Source organism: Aquarana catesbeiana, linkage group LG01 (assembly GCF_042186555.1).
Source record: "Aquarana catesbeiana isolate 2022-GZ linkage group LG01, ASM4218655v1, whole genome shotgun sequence".
Taxonomy (NCBI): Eukaryota; Metazoa; Chordata; class Amphibia; order Anura; family Ranidae; genus Aquarana; species Aquarana catesbeiana.
The window spans coordinates 347,585,482-347,602,409 of record NC_133324.1 but is presented as its reverse complement, the minus strand read 5'-3'; the positions used below and the strand labels follow the sequence as shown (position 1 = coordinate 347,602,409).

The window sequence follows — 16,928 nt, the reverse complement described above, 5'->3', positions numbered from 1 at the left end:
CAACATGAACAAACAAATTATCATTAAAATCAGGTCTTACTAGCAAATATTGTCTTAAAATTCATATAGGACAAATAGTATTCAAAGGTTTGCCACGAGATTAGAAAAGTGGGGTATTATATTGTTAATAGGTACCATCATCCTTTAATTGAAAAAGGCAATGGTAGGTTGAAAGAGAAAAAAAAGAATAAAAATAACCTGCCTTTATGTGTCTGTGTGGGCATTATCTATACAACCTGATTGTCAACATTGCTGTAACAATTAATTTGTGATTGTGTTACTATGTTTTGGTTCATATTGTGTCCTTTGCGGGACTTTTTAATATCTTATTTTTGAATAAACTAAATAACTTTTACAATACCCTTGTCTATATCTCTTTGGTACCGCAATAGTCCTAATTTTTTCAAAAGAGGTAGGATCCATATAGGACAAATGTCACAGAAAGGACACAGATTTAAATAAATCCAATGTCCCTTGCTATACCCATCAGTCTTACCGTAAGGAAGAAAAATCCTCAATTGGTAATCCTCAATAATTACATTCTCAATTTTCATCAGAGAGGGCTTACTTTTTGCAGCAGAGACAATCTCTGATATGCAAAGAGCTCCAAAGAAAAGGTAAGAAAAAAAGGATTTTAAAAGGATGTTCTTCATAAACAGAAAAACAAACTTTCGCAGAAACAGAACACAAACTGCTCAATAGATCAATATCAATAGGAGAGCATTCGTCTCTGCGAAGCTTAAATTTCTTATACCCTTTTAATGCTTGCTTGACAGAAAAGAAACTCAAACAATGTGGCAATGAATTTAGCTTTAGAAAAAATGAAACACCAGCTAACGTTTTATTCAGATGAGACCATGAAAATTGTTTATCCATTAAAGAACTAAGAAAATACAGTTTAACTTCTTCAAAAGAAAATTGTACAAAATTATTAGTTTGAAAAAAGGACATCCATAACTTCCAAGAGGAAATATAACTCAACCAAGTAAATTTAGCCAATATGGTTGAAAATTATATTAGATCCCATAAATGGCAGGGGCATGGAACACATTGAAGATCTGCTTCCGGTATCAGATGATAAAAACGATCCATCTGGAATCGAGAAAGTGAGTCTGCCAAACTGTTTTCTCTACCAGGAATAAATTTAGCTCTAATCCAAACATTTAATGACAGACATTTAAAAACCAAATACCTTAACAATTTATTAACCTGTGGCGATTTGGATGAAAGGCAATTAATAGCATAAACCACCTCTTTATTGTCAGTACTGACAAGTAATCTCCTGTTCTGAAAAGAATGTCCCCAACGGGAAGCACACCAGTGCGTCATCCAAATAACGGAAAAAACGACAGATGCAACCGCATCAGTGAAAAGAGAAAAAGCCTCACTGAAAATAAAGTCAAATTGACAAATGGCTTTACCATTAAAATGTTGTAAAAATTGCAACCAGATCAACATATCAGCTTTAATTTCTCCAGACAAGTGCACATGAGATGAAGGATTTTTTAACCCTGAAATAACAGAACAAAGATGTCTAGAAAACATTCTACCAATCAGAGGAATTCTAGTCGCAAAGGCTAACATCCCAAGCAGAGACTACATTTCTTTTAAAGTTATTTTTTTACATCTAATAAATGTAATCAATAACTGAGAAATTTTATCTAATTTATCTAAAGGAAGTCTAAATTCCATTTTTAAAGAATCAATAGTCACACCCAAAAGTTCTAAACAAGAAACAGGGCCAACAGTCTTTTCTTCAGCTAAAGGAATATTAAAATACCTACAAATACTAAAAAAGAAATTTAATAAATAATTGCATTTTTCCGAATCGTGTTTACCCAAAAATAAAAAATCATCCAAATAATGTATTATTAAATCCGAACCACATACAGTTTTAACTACCCAGTCCAAAAAGGTTGAACATGCTTCAAAATAATAACAAGCCAAAGAGCACCCCATAGGTAGGCATTTATCAACATAATATTCCCCTTGAAAATAAATACCCAATGAACAAAAGGAATCAGGGTGTATCGGAAAAAGTCTAAAAGCAGATTTAACATCCGCTTTAGCCAATAAAGCACCCTCACCTAACGAACGAAGATGTGAAATTGCAGATTCAAAAGATACATAAGTAACTGAAGACAAAGACGGATCAATTTGATCTTTTAAAGGGCCCACCATTCTCCCCTCATTAACTTCTTTTAACCATTTACCGTATATACTCAAGTATAGGTCGACCCGAATATAAGTCGAGGCCCCTAATTTACCACAAAAAACTGGGAAAAACGTATTGACCCGAGTATAAGACGAGGGTGAGAAATGCAGCAGCTACTGTAAGTGGAAAAGAGGGTCAACAATGCCCATCTGCAGCTGCATACCTCCCTGTGCATGCCTCCCTGTGTCCTGTGCAGCCTACCTGTGTCCTGTGCATGTGTCCCTGTGTATATGTCCCTGTGTCCTGTGCATGTGTCCCTGTGTATGTGTGCGTGTGTCCCTGTGTATGTGTGCATGTGTCCTGTGCAGCCTACCTGTGTCCTGTGCATGCCTCCATGTGCCGTTCTGCACCAATCAGTGTGTGATAATACCATTCGGCGGCCATTCCACTGTTCAAAAGCCGCGCCTCCTCCTCCTCTGTGATAGGCAGAACACTCCATTTCCCAGCAGTCAGCGGTCAGCCTATCATGGACATTCTCTCATCCTCATACCACAGATGAGGATGAGAGAATGTCTGTGATAGGCTGTACACTGACTGCTGGGAAATGGAGTGTTCTGCCTATCACAGACAAGGAGGAGGCACGGCTTTTGAACAGTGGAGTGGCCGCTGAATGGTAATAGCACACGCTGGCCGCCGTCTGCCTGCATGACACGCTGATCATGTAGGCAGACGGCGGTGACTCGAGTATAAGTCGAGGGGGGCACTTTCAGCCTAAAAAAAGGGCTGAAAATCTCGACGTATACTCGAGTATATACGGTATCCCTAAAAACAGAAGCTAATGCGGCAACAAAAAGGTAAATTACGCATCTTACAACCAACTCCATTAAATTTAGGAAGTTGAAAACCGTGCGAAAAACCCTCAATTAATAGCAATGCTTGCTGCCGATCAGGATAAATTAGTAGCTAAGGCAACATGTTTTCCTTGTTCACTGGCGATCTGGCTTTTACCCGTAAAGTCTCTAGGTTGTTGTTGAGAATGTGACAATAATTTACGAAAACATTTTGCTACAGGGTGAGCACCAGAGCAAAATGCACATTCGTGCTTGTACCTACAGGAATTAAGCCATTTACACTGGCTATAATTATATGCGAAACAAATCCCCTTTTTATAAGACGGAGTAGAGTAAACACTTGAAGAAACATTGGTTGGACTAGGCGGAACAGGTCGAGGAGGGAGGAATAAATTCAACCAAAGTCCCACATCCTTTACACCCCATTATAAAGTAGGATGAATACTCAATTTATATTGAAAGCTTCATCATACATAAACCAGGAATATCCACCAAAGTTACGATAAGCTTCCAGAACAATGTCCATATGTTGGAAAAGTCCTGGACTCTTATTTGGAAACTTCTCGCAAATAACGCTAGAAAAAATTGAAAAAGCCTGAAGCCAATTAAAAATTGACTTGGCAACAGGCTTTTTACAATCATCCTCAAGCCTATCGTCCTTCTTATCCAGTTTAGACAGGTAGTCTTTTGAAGACGGTAATAAAGTTAACTCAACTCAATGTATTCACTACTCTTCAAATCTTTTCTTTGACACCCTTGGGTAAATGAAAACCCAACGGTGAAAGTATACAAGGCATCACTTCTTTACTATATAATTCAGACCTGTTGGAAGAAGCATTTGTAAATGAAACAGTAGAATTAGAACAATTAAGTAAACTGTAAACCACACCCTTATCAACAACCACATTAGCAGCATTGATTCGATGCAAAGGTTGTTGAGGATTATCAATAGCAGACCATACAGACGCTGCAGGAGTTGAATTGGTGGGCACAGTAATGCTAGCAATAATATTAGTTAAAGAAGAAGATAAATCTTTAATAAATGCAAAGTATGAGACCCACCTCACAGAGGTGATTGAGGAGTCTCAGCCGGTGTAAACTGTTGTTGTGTTAATAGAACAGGAATACTCTGAAAAGGCGATCCAGGTGCTGCATTAGATAGAACAGAGCCTTCAGGAATACTGCTGGCTGAAGCTGTATGTGAAGATCCGCAGTCAATATCCTTCCTAGCTAGCCTAGAAGAGGTTCCACTAACTCGCCACTGAGAGTCAGTTGATTCCATGCCGACGATGTCTTCCTCACCGCAGCTGAGCTGACAGGCTCTCGTTTACCTTTCAAGGAGGCCAGCCCAGCTGATCGGTGTGATGTAGCTCTGTTAGGGTATGGACTGTAGCTCCGTCTCTGAAGGCGTCTCCTCTTACCGAGACTTCCACTGTTAATCCCGCCCTTAGAGACTGATGGCTCTTCATTCACAAATACAGGGTCAGCTGGTACGATGCTTTCAGCTGTCTCTGGTCCTTGTTCACTGACAGGATGACGCTGCACAGAACCTGGAATAGATGAGACGCCAGACACGGAGCCTAAAACTTCCTGTGCCATCATAGTAGAAGGTAAAGAAAGGCAATTCTTTAACCAATCCACATCTTCAGTACCGGCCATCAGTGCCCATCAGTGCCGCCCATCAGTGCCACCTATCAGTCCTACCTATCAGTGCCCATTAGTGCCATCTATCAGTGGTACCTATCAGTGCCCATCAGTGCCACCCATCAGGGCCCATCAGTGCCATCTTATCAGTGGCCATCAGTGCCGCCTTATCTCTGCCCATCAGTACCGCCTTATCTGCCCCCATCAGTGCCGCCTTATCAGTACCCACCAGTGCCGCCTCATCAGTGCATATCAATGAAGGAGAAAAATTACCTGTTTGCAAAATTATATAACAAACTATGAAATATGATTTTGTTTTTCAAAATTTTCCATCTTTTTTTGTTTGTTTAGCAAAAAATAAAAATCCCAGCTGTGAATAAATACCACCAAAAGAAAGCTCTATTTGTGAGAAAAAAATTATAAAAATTTCATTTGGGTACAGTGTTATATGACAGCGCAATTGTCATTCAAAGTGTGTCAGCGCTGAAACCTGAAAATTGGTCTGGGCAGGAGGGGGGTTTAAATGCCCAGTAAGCAAGTGGTTAATCAATGTAAGTTCCACCGCTCAGGTAGATCCAAACCAAGCCAAGGTACATGTGTCCTTAACCTCCAGAGCGAAGAGAGCCCCAGGTGCTGGCTAATGCTGCTACAAGCAGATATGAACGAAGAAATCAGGACAGCCGCACACCGGAATAAGTTATATTCACCTTTATTTGTAGAACAGGATCATGGAGTACACAGGGTACCACAGTGGAGTGGTACAGAAAAGCAGCTGATGCGTTTCACACTTACACTGAGCTATGAGTAAGCGCTTAGTGTAAGTGTGAAATGCGTTAGCTGCTTTTCTGTACCACTCCACTGTGGTACCCTGTGTACTCCATGATCCTGTTCTACAAATAAAGGTGAATATAACTTATTCCGGTGTGCGGCTGTCCAGATTTCTTCGTTCATACAAGCAAGTGGTTAATATTTAGTACATTGATTGATTGTTGATTGCGCTGCATTTGCTGGGGAATATCATTACTGTGTATGCAGGAATGCATGTCAGTGCTGGCTGCAGTTAGTCCATTATAAGAATGATCATTATGTAGGCTGAAGGGGTTTTGATTTTGTTAAGGTGGTAGAGAAGAGACAACATTATTTGATATATTATAAAACTGCAGTTAAGCCATTTTATGGACATTAAAGTGATTGTAAAGGATCAGCTTGTAAAACAACCCATTCAGTATAAAATAGAAATGAAAGGCAAAACATTTTTATATAGATATTAAAACACCATTATAAATACCTTTTTTCCCTTTTTTATAAGTGATCACATTCCCTGTTATCAAAATAGTGAATATAAGGAAATATATATGACCTTGCGCATAACCTAAACAACTAACAAAGCAAAAATATCCAAAAACTGATAATAAAATAATAACATAAATAGTGACAAGCAACAAACAGTTGAAAAAGTGATGCCAAACAAAGTGCTGTCAAATAAAACTGGTCGACCGCTACAAACCAGTGTATTGGTGAATGATTCAAATATAGTTCAAAAATAGTCCAAAATTCCAAAGTGATACCAATGGAAAAATGTAAAAAGTACAATAAATACAATAAAAATGTTTCAAACAAATACCGTATTTATCGGCGTATAACACGCGCCGGCGTATAACACGCACCCCAAGTTTAGGAGAGAATTTTAAGGAAAAAACTTTTAGGAGGGAAGTTTAAGGAAAAGAAAATGCCCATCAATGCAGCCTCATCAGTGTTCATCTGCAGCCTTGTTAGTGCCATTGCAGCCTTTTCAGTGTCAGTGCAGCCTTGCCCAGTGTCCATTGCAGCCTTGTCAGTGCAGCTTTGCCCCAGTGCAGTCTTGTCAGTGCAGCTTTGCCCCAGTGCAGCCTTGTCAGTGCAGCTTTGCCCCAGTGCAGCCTTGTCAGTGCAGCTTTGCCCCGGTGCAGTCTTGTCAGTGCAGCCTTGCCCCAGTGCAGCCTTGTCAGTGCAGTCTTGTCAGTGCAGCTTTGCCCCAGTGCAGCCTTGTCAGTGCAGCCTTGCCCCAGTGCAGCCTTGTCAGTGCAGCCTTGCCCCAGTGCAGCCTTGTCAGTGCAGTCTTGCCCCCAGTGTCCATGCCTACCGCCTGCTACCGCCTGCCGCCGCTGCCGCTGCCGACATGCATATGCATGTAGTTTTAAATATGGCGCAGCGGAGTTCGGAGGGACTCGGCACCGGGGAACTGAACGAACGCCGCCGAGATACACATAGTTGAGTGTATCCGGCTGTTTCCGGCGCCGCTCACAGTCCCGCCCAGTCCCGCCCTATGATGGACATAACACAGGTCCAATGGCGGGACTGGGTGTGACTGTGAGCGGCGCCGGAAAGAGCCGAATACACTCGACTATGTGTATCTCGGCTCTGTGATTTTGGCGGCGCTCGTTCAGCTCCTCCGAGTCCCTCCGAACTCCGCGGCGCCATATTTAAAACTACTCGCTATGTGAATGTCGGCGGCGAACGCCGCTGATAGCTCACAATTAGCGGAGATCGGCGTATAACACGCACCCACGATTTCCCCCTGATTTTAAGGGGGAAAAAGTGCGTGTTATACGCCGATAAATACAGTAAGTGAAAGAAGTTCCAATGTGCACAGGAATTCCAGAAGGTATACAATCTTCACAATCACAAACAGGACATAGAAGATGTTGACTGTGGTTCAAATAGTGAAGAAGAATCCTTCAACGTGCTCTCAGAGCTCTTACCTCATGGCATGGATAAGTGCCTTAGTCCATACCATGGACAATGATCTCGATTACAGGACCCAAAATCCGGCAAGGTAAGAGATGAGTGCTTAATGGTGTAGATATATAACACTTCCAGTCCGGTGTACGGATTATTGTACTTTTTACATGTTTCCATTTGTTTCCCTTTGAATTTTGGACTATTTTTGAACTATTTTTGAATCATTCACTAATACACTGGTTTGTAGCGGTCGACCAGTTTTATTTGACAGCACTTTGTTTGGCATCACTTTTTTCACCTGTTTGTTGCTTGTCACTATTTATGTTATTATTTTATTATCAGTTTTTACATCTTCCTTTTTGGATATATTTGCTTTGTTAGTTGTTTAGGTTATGTGCAAGGTCATATATATTTTCTTATATTCACTATTTTGCTACTAGGTGATTGTGATCACTGTTAGACTTTGCAGCATTCCTTTCACATATTGATTTTCACATATTGATTTTTAGCACACTTTAATAGCGCAGAGGTCCTTTCACTTATTTTATATTCCCTGTTATCAGCTGCATAAGGGATCGGGGAGTAAAAGCAGCATCACACTGAGCTTTCTAGTGACAGGTTGTGCAGGGGAGTGTGTGTCAGGACAAGTCTGATCATTGCAAGAGAGCAGACTGAGTTCCCAGCATAGCTAGAGAACTGACCACAGTCTCCTGCTTAGTGTGGTCAGTTTTTATTAGAAAAGCAGAAGAACTGGCAGAAACACCAGGGATTTCACATAAATGAGGGAACACAAAGAGAACAGGAGACTTTTTCATACAAGTACATGGCACAGCAGGCACTTATCAGGAATATGAAGTGTTGTGGTAACAAACGCTTTAAGACTAATATACCAGTTTATTTTCAAATACATACTATTACCATCATTCTTCAAATCATAGCCTGTGTGAACCATCATCCCAACAGCATCCAGCGGAACCACTAAGATTCACAGCCACCCAAAAGTGAGCACAAGGAATGCCAAGAATTACCACTAACTAAGGTCTATATGAAAAGTAGTGTACATAAATATAGTTTGAACCACTACATTGAAAAGTGACTATTATTTAAAATGGAATCATGAATAGAATGAAAACTTAATGTGGGAGTATAACAAATATTTATCAGGTAGTCAATCCCATTGGTGGATATCAAATATAGAATGTAAAGAAGGCATATAATGATATGTAGATACATTCATGTACCCATGGAGCCCAAAGGGTTTAGGTCCATATAAGAACATATTGTAAAATAGAGGAGTGTCAGGGTGGCTCATTAATCAATATCATAAGGATGAAGAATGTATCTCTATGTTAATCCTTATGAAAAGGGTCTACATTCCCAGAATACTATACAGGTAAAAGATATGATGTATCTTACCAAATGAAAAGGAATGCCCTGCAGACCCTGCATGAAAAAATAGTTTTTTTTCAGTTTTTTATCTTTATAAAATAAATAGATTTTTTAACTGTATGAATTTGGTATTTCCATGTTTTTGTGAATGTGCCTTTACAAAAGTACTTTGCTATACATTTTTTGTTGAGTCTATAGAATGAGGTCACACATCCCAGGAGGCTGCAGGACCAGTCACATAGCCCCATGCAATCTAGCACAAGCATAGTGAGGTGATGGCTGTGATTCTTCAGAAAGGCACAACCAGCTCTCAAATCCAAGGTGGACCCACAACAAAAAGAACCAGCTAAGGGAAGATAGCACTGGACTGCAGGCAATGGTAAGTGCCTAATTTTATAAAGTCAGCTGCTAAAGGACATTACTTTTTTTTTTTAAAAAGATTGCAATTCCTCTTTAATGTGCTATAAATCTTGAAGTTTTATTTTACAACTGTAATGGACAAACGGGGTGAGATTACCAGAAATCATATTCGGTGATAATTTAGCCAAACACTGGCAATTCACAAATCTTGTCAACTGGGTAACAAAGGAAATTTCTACACAGTAGCTTCGTTAGGGAACCAAAGGTAGCCTTCAAGTACACTGTATAAGCTAACAGAATTTAGTGCAACTGCACTAGTATAAAACTGTACAGTGATCTCAGTAGAGTGTTTCAAAAAGAGCAGTAGACTAGCTATGAATGAGATGCCACAATGGAAATTTCAGACTCTAGTAACATGGATGCTGCTGCAGGGGTGTCAAAAAATGTATTTCTCCACTCTCCACCACCCTGAGATTGGCAGGTTACAGCATGACATATGGATGTTTTAGATTATACAAACATTGTTTTGTCACAGTCTATTCTCTAAAAAGTACCTCAAGAACAAGAAGTGTGGGTTTGGGGTCTCTATCAAATCTGTCTCCTGGGGTTCAGAGTGGGCTCTTCTGTGATGCTCCTGAGCATCCATATGTACACCCACCTGTCTGGAAGGATCCCTGGTACTGTGTGAGTGACAGTGGGCACTGTGTAGAAGCTAATGTGGTAGGCGCAAATATATTTCTTCAACTGCACCACTTCATCCTTGCTTCTGTTGTTGTTAGAGTGCTGCTGGAGGAGATTGGAGCCAGCACTGGGCCTGTTCCTTCCTGTTCTTTCATCATGGCAGTCCATGGAGAGAGCAGCGGGGATATGAAACTTCCAGAGCAAGTCTGAGGGCGATAGACAGCAGGAGAAGGTACTTGCCTTTAGCAAGTATTGTGGAGGCAGGATCAATAGGCAAGATTCCTGGATGAGCTTTACAAGACACAGTTTGTTACATGAGAGCCCAAGCCATTCTCCCCATTAGCATCCATTTCTAGTCAATCAATCTACATACCAACTTCCACATGGTAAGTAATGATGTTTGGCTGAAAACTAGTAATATGAGTTTGCAATTTTTTTAATCAGTGATATATCTTTATGGATATAGTGCAAACATATATACATCCTGTACATTTCTTGTGCATAGCATGTATTGGGAAGAACACAAGCTCTATACATATACATGTAAATATACTATACAGTATTTCAGATTTATTAATACATAGCTCCACTTAAAAACTGTATGCATTGAACACACTACATTGGCTAGGGTTCACTTGATAGATCAAAATCTTCATGGAGTAACTGAATCCAGTACTGTAACAAAATGTTCATCAACCTTATCAAGCTGAAGAATGCGAGAAATGAACCATTTTACCTATAGAAAGAAAAACAAAACAAAAAACAATAGTAAGTTATATCCTCACTACTACTAGTAGAGGGAAATGATGCATAAACTGCCAGTGTCTTCAGCCTACAGGTAAATCAGCAATACACCTCATGTACTACTCAAAATGATAGTACCCACCTCACAATATTTACACCAATAATGCTTATTGTCATGCTTTTTGTGTCAAACCTGCATGAAGGGTGTGTCAGAGGCAAGGTATCCAATGCAACTGCTTCATACCCCAGGTTCTCAACAAGCAGAATGAGAACTAAGGTAACCTATAGTTCTAATGCAGATGTCTGCAATCACAGGCTACAGCACAAATGTTTCATCCATTTTGGATGTATAGTTTCTTACTATGACATTTAGGCTCCTTTGTATTAACTCTATGTTGCAGCTTTCCAAAATGTCACTTTATTAATTAGTAGTGCCTTACCTGCCTAGACATAAACAAGTTTTAGTGCTTGTAAGATCATCATTGCTTTTCATCGACCATGTTTCAAATATCACAGTTGAAACCCACAATATCTGACCACTGAAAGATAGGGTACTAAAGTAACCAATGTGTAGCAATGATAATGTCTTCAGTATAATATGTGTTACCAGAACTCACAAGGTAAAATTCTTTGGCAAGGTTCTTGGAGGGGCTGAAACATCAGCTTTTTCATTTTGACTTTGACAGAAGTGAATTATTAGTTCTCAAAAGGTTCTAAAGAGTGCTGGTGACACGTCATATCTGAATTTTGTAAATTCTTATTTAAAAAAAAAAACAACTAAAAACAAAAGGATTAATGGGCTCCATTAGAAAAAAAAGACACATATAGCAAACATATCTTTTGCCATTATTATAGTTAAAAACATCTGTACAGATTATTTGCAAGCAATAATATAACATCCCCATTTTTAAAATGTATTTATTGCCATCCTGTTATGTCAAGCCATCAAGGTGAATATTCTTTACCTTTATAATTGTTATAGTTGCACTGTAGAGGAAACTTAGCAGAAAGAGGGTGATGAATGTAGCTGCTGTTGACCATAGACTATCTTCGTCATCCTCACTGCTGTCCTCCCAGATGAGGTATACCACTAAAATTATAAAGATTTGGGGAAACAGGTTAATATTTGTTATAAATGTAAATTACCTAAGGTCACACAGGGATAATATATAACTCCTGTGAGTGACAATTTAGTGGCCTTGACACATAGGGTGTAAAATTATGTATGCCAGTGCAGGGCCGTGTTTACCCACATGGGGATGGGCAGGTGTTTTGTGCATCCCCATGCAGGCAGTCACATTGATTTCTGTTGGGACACATCAGCTGCACAAACACAGCCGCTGTGCCCCAGTATGACATCTGTGTCAGTGTGGGTGCATGTCCCAGAATGCACACAGGGTTCAGAGACATGCACTTGCCCACACATGCACCTGCTGCGTTTATGCAGCCACTGCGTGACAGTAAAAAATGAAATATACTCGCGCTGAAAGTGAACCAGTGGAAAAAAATGAAATAACATATATAATAATTGCAGCTGCTGTACACAAAGTGCTGTACACTTGAATGAATATAATAAAATATATACCGCACTTGCAAAAGTGCATGGATCATTCCACTGAAAAATTAAGTTGAAATATTACAAAACAAATAAAGGTGCTTAAGTGCTTTCATCCTTATAAAGTGCAGTAATGCTCCAAACTTCCACTGATGTGGCACTTCTGTGATGTGGCACACACCCCTCCTGTGTCCCCACTCACTGAATAAAATGGATCCCTAGCTTTTCAGTCTAGGGGTCATACAAGCCAACGTAATAATCATGATTTGGTAAATGCACCAAAAAAAAAAGAAGGAACTAATAGTGAAGCACAGTAGGTTGGTGTTTATTGCGCAAAAACAGGTTGGTACTTACAGGACAGAGAAGTAAAATAAGCATGTAACAATGCAGGGATAAAATACAGGAAACCCTGCACCCAGCATGTGTTCCACTGAAACAGGGAGTGACGTTGTTTGTACTCGGCACCAGAAATTACGTCAACGCATTTCGCCCTCCCACAAGGCATCATCAAGGATGTCCCAGTAGATATCAACTGGACAGCCTGCACAGTATTGTATGCCTTGTGTGAACGAGGCCATAGGAGTGGGCCTAATACACTTACAAATAGTTATGTGTAATGTGAGTTTTATTATTGCTTCCCCTTTTTCAGGTAATTAAGTGATTTTTTTGAATGCAAATGCATGTAAAAAAATCATTAATACCACACACTAAAAAACTATTCATTGCAACTGAGTACCAGGCTTAAAATGAATTGCAAAAAACAGTAACTTACGTGCTGTACGGAGTACTGATCTGTAAACTTCTGATACTAAATACTACCACTACTACTACTACTACTACTACTACTAGTATCAATAGGCATATACAGCAGCATTTAGCCCCCGTTCACACCTATGCGAATTAGATGCGGCTCACACCGCATCCAATTCGCATGACATTTTAAAATACATTCATATGAATGCATCTGGTTCACATATGTGCGCTGCATTCGCACTGCGCATTGCACAAAAAACGTGTGCGTTTTCTGGGCATTGTGGTGCGAATTAAAAGCCCATTATCTTCTATGGGAATGCATCTGATTCGCAGATGCATTGCGTTCTGAACATGGATTTTCTCCTTCTCCGCACTACACCTCCCCCTCCCTGCTCACTGATCCACAGCTAAAACGCAGAGGAACCTCTGAACAACTGATTTTTATCTTCCCAGTGAAACCTGAGCTTCAATTTGCACCGCACATGTGTGAACCCAGGCTAAAGCTTTTCTCATCTATCTCATTAGTTTGTGTGACAAAAGACATGCAGTCAAATCCTGTATTGCCTTTTGGCATGTTGTTTTTAAAGTAAATATTCCACAAAATTCTAACATTAGCATTTGATGAGTTTAAACTGATGATACTTAATGCAAACAAAAAATCATTATAATTACACTACATGTCTCCGTTCTGATGAAGTGGTACTAACCAATGTAAGAATTTGGAGCACTTCATTGTCTATGTAGACTTTATCCAAGGAATTAGCTAAGCTTCCTGTGCCATTATAATGGAGCAGAAAACTGTTGGGAGTGGAGTGCACAAAATTAACCAAGCAGATAACCTGTTTCAGGTCTATCTGCGCCACCTGCGCCAATTTCTGTTTCAGAGTGAAATATAAACTGGCACAGGGTCTGAACCTAAATAACAGAGAGAATGTGGCAGTTTTCCATATATAAAACTGCCACAGATCCCCACCAGGTCTGACCTGGTGTACAGGATGTGATTTGTCAACAGACAACTACATGAGCAGAGCATGCAGAGTTAATAACCCTCCTCTTCCCTCCCATTCTGATTGAGGGCAATCAGAGAGATCGGAGCATGTTGCTCTAGAGACAGAATGAAGAACTGACTGCTCCTAATTAATATAGGACCTTTTACCACTTTCGTTAATTAGAAGCAGTGTCTGCTCCATTATTTATGTTTAGAAGAATGGTGTATGCATAACGCTCTTCTTGTTAATTGTCCATATGTGCTTTTCAGTTGCTATTGCTAAAAAAAAAAAAAAAATAGGACTGTCAATAAATATTATATGCTTCTAATGCTATCCAATAAAAATACCTTAGCAGTCAAAAGTATTTGGCAACTCTTGTCTGTTTCGGAGCTGTCATGTTGGAAGGGGCCACCAGGCCCTTTCAACATTGCAGTGGAAGGGGTCAGAAGGGGTCACCAGACAAATCTGGAGCTTGCACAAATGCAATACGAGTAGGAAGAGTGAAGTGGTTGAGAGACTTTCAAACAGAAAGGTGAAATTTAAGGTTGTCAGGAGGTGATGTTTTCCACAGGATATCCACATAACAGTGTGCTCTCTGGAATTTATGGGCATTACAGTATTAAGTGGGAGGGTCAGAAGCAACTTGTCATTGTATCTAAATTAGGGACAAGGTGGTGCAAAATTACCAAAAACAAGGTTACTTTCAGGTAACAGCTATGCGTTGGTGAAACGTTCAGGCTGGCACCATCTTCCATCTTGGTAAAAACTGAAGGTTTACATGGGTCTCCAGTCATATTTAAAATTTTCTTATTCAATACAGTTGGGGAGTTAAAACACATGATAAGGTTAGTCTGAACCGCTGCTGGTAATGGGATTGTCAAAATTTGGCTTTTTATATTGTAGGCCTGTAGTTCTTAGGAATAACTCACTTAAATCTGTCCAAACAAGAGTCTAGTAGACATCCCGGGTATGATAAAGTTTGAAATACAAAATCATAAATTATAATATAATAAATAACTATAAATAATTATCAAAAATAATATTATAACAATAATAAAATGTATTCAATAATGTAATCAACTAAAAAAACACTGAAATTTGCTCAGTTGCAGATTTGTCGCTGTCGTCACTTTCAGTGTCTGATGAAGAATTTCCCCACGAATTACTTTCGCTCAATTCTGCAAGTGATTCTAATTCACTATCGATGTTTTCTAGCTGGTCAAAAACCGCTTTTGACGTAAAGGGACACTTTTTGGTTGCTATGGACATTTTCCAGTTTCCAGGCAGAAAGAACAGTATATATTATATAAAACTGCATGCAGGTCACTGGACAAAGCATTAGGGACAAAAGGGATGTGAAATGATTTGATACAGTAATGTAATCTGTAAGATTACAGTATACTGTATGTGTTCTGTTTTTTTCACTTTTTGAATTTCCCGCTGGGCTTCACGCCGCTCGCAGGGAACAAAGCCCGGCATACAGTATATCGACACAGCCACCACACACAGCGGGGAGACATTGCAGGTTCCAGGGGACAAGATAAGTAACTTTCCCTGGATACTGTGATGCAGCCCTGAGTGTGGCTCGGGGTTACCGTGCTTGGTATGGAAAATTCACCCCAAGCCACACTCGGGATTAACACTAAGAAGGTTAAGTAGAATTAAAGAATACTTTTTTAAATTGTGGATAAAGTAAGGAGGGGTTATAACCCCAGTAAGATTTTTTTTTGCCTTCTTTGTCCAATTGGTGAGATTTCCCATTATGTCTTGTCCCATTGCCAAAACAGGAAGGGAGAGAAATCTCTCCAAAGTGAGGGAATCCCTGGTTGTAACCAGAACTAGTATCCCCATTGGAAGATTTCCCCTCTCTTTCTCTTCTAGTGACAAACCAAAATGTGGGATTTTCTTTCACCTTCACTCTCAGTGGTATCAATACACAGGACAAAATAGAGGGGGTGAATATCCCTAATGGGGACAGACAGCAATAATAAAGTTATACTTTAAAAGAATTTAAGTACATTTAATTGTGGTTGAAGATCATCTTTTGTTCTTGAAATCTTTACTTGATCCCCTGACATTTTTAGGTTTTTAAGAATGTCAGTAAATCTACCATTGATCCGGTTTTCCTAAAGCATCATCACTGTATTTTGTTAATGTAAAGAGTACACTGATTGAATTAGGATTTCTATCATCCTCATAGCATATTAATTCCATATTTAGTTAGACAGCCACATGAAGGAATATCAATCAAATTCTTGGTACACACGTACGTTTGGTTGGCAGCCTAATACTGCAGAAATAGTGAGCAAAATCAAGTGTTTTTACTGCTTTGTTCAAATATGTATAATTCAGGATTGGCTATATAAGGCCCAAACACGTGATAACCAGACCAATTTAGCTGAAGGGGAAATAATTAGGAACCTGGAATACTGGGTTCTTTTTTCTCTTTTATGCATTTCATACCTGCATTTAGCTTTTACAGGAAGGTAAAAGCAGACAAACACATAACATTTTACACATGACAGAGCTACAAAATTGAAAGCAGATATAATAGTGGTATTGTGAGGTATGCCGATTATATAGGGATTTTAAAGTGATTGTAACTTAAATCTATTTATCAGCATGTTTGGCTGTATGCCTCACTTATACACTTGTCTTACGCAAATAGCTTACTTTCTTAGGTTGAGATGCTGTCAGAAACAGCACTTTGGAGTTGATATACTAAAGACAAACAGACTATTTACTTTACAAGGAAATTTGCTCCAGAACTTAATGAACGAGGTGAAGCACAATTGACTTCCATCATCCAATCAAGCGCAGCAAAAAATTTGTTTTTTATTTTTCTTGCATGTGATTGGGTATCCTTTGCAAAGTGAAGCTTCTGCACATTCACTACACTCTGGAGCAAATTCCCTTGCAAAGTGAACAGCCTAATTTTCTTTAGTAAATCAACCCCTTTGTGCTGCAGGCTGACAATGTAAAGCCACTGCAATCAATCCATAAACTTTGCAATAAATCCATGAAAGAATTTAAAACTGTATAAATTACGTTAAAGAGACTGAAAAATATATTTGGGCTTTACATAA

At 39.4% G+C, this 16,928-nt stretch overlaps 1 protein-coding gene and 1 long non-coding RNA gene across 2 annotated transcripts in view; both read right to left on the bottom strand.

The window, feature by feature from the left end:
* Positions 1-16,928, bottom strand: part of LOC141118318 (uncharacterized) — a 711,411-nt gene that overhangs the window by 289,202 nt on the left and 405,281 nt on the right. The window lies entirely within an intron of this gene.
* Positions 10,222-12,163, bottom strand: LOC141145485 (uncharacterized). Its single transcript, XR_012244565.1, has 2 exons — positions 11,511-12,163; positions 10,222-10,537 (listed from the first exon to the last, which is right to left on the bottom strand). It is a non-coding gene; the product is annotated as an uncharacterized lncRNA (long non-coding RNA).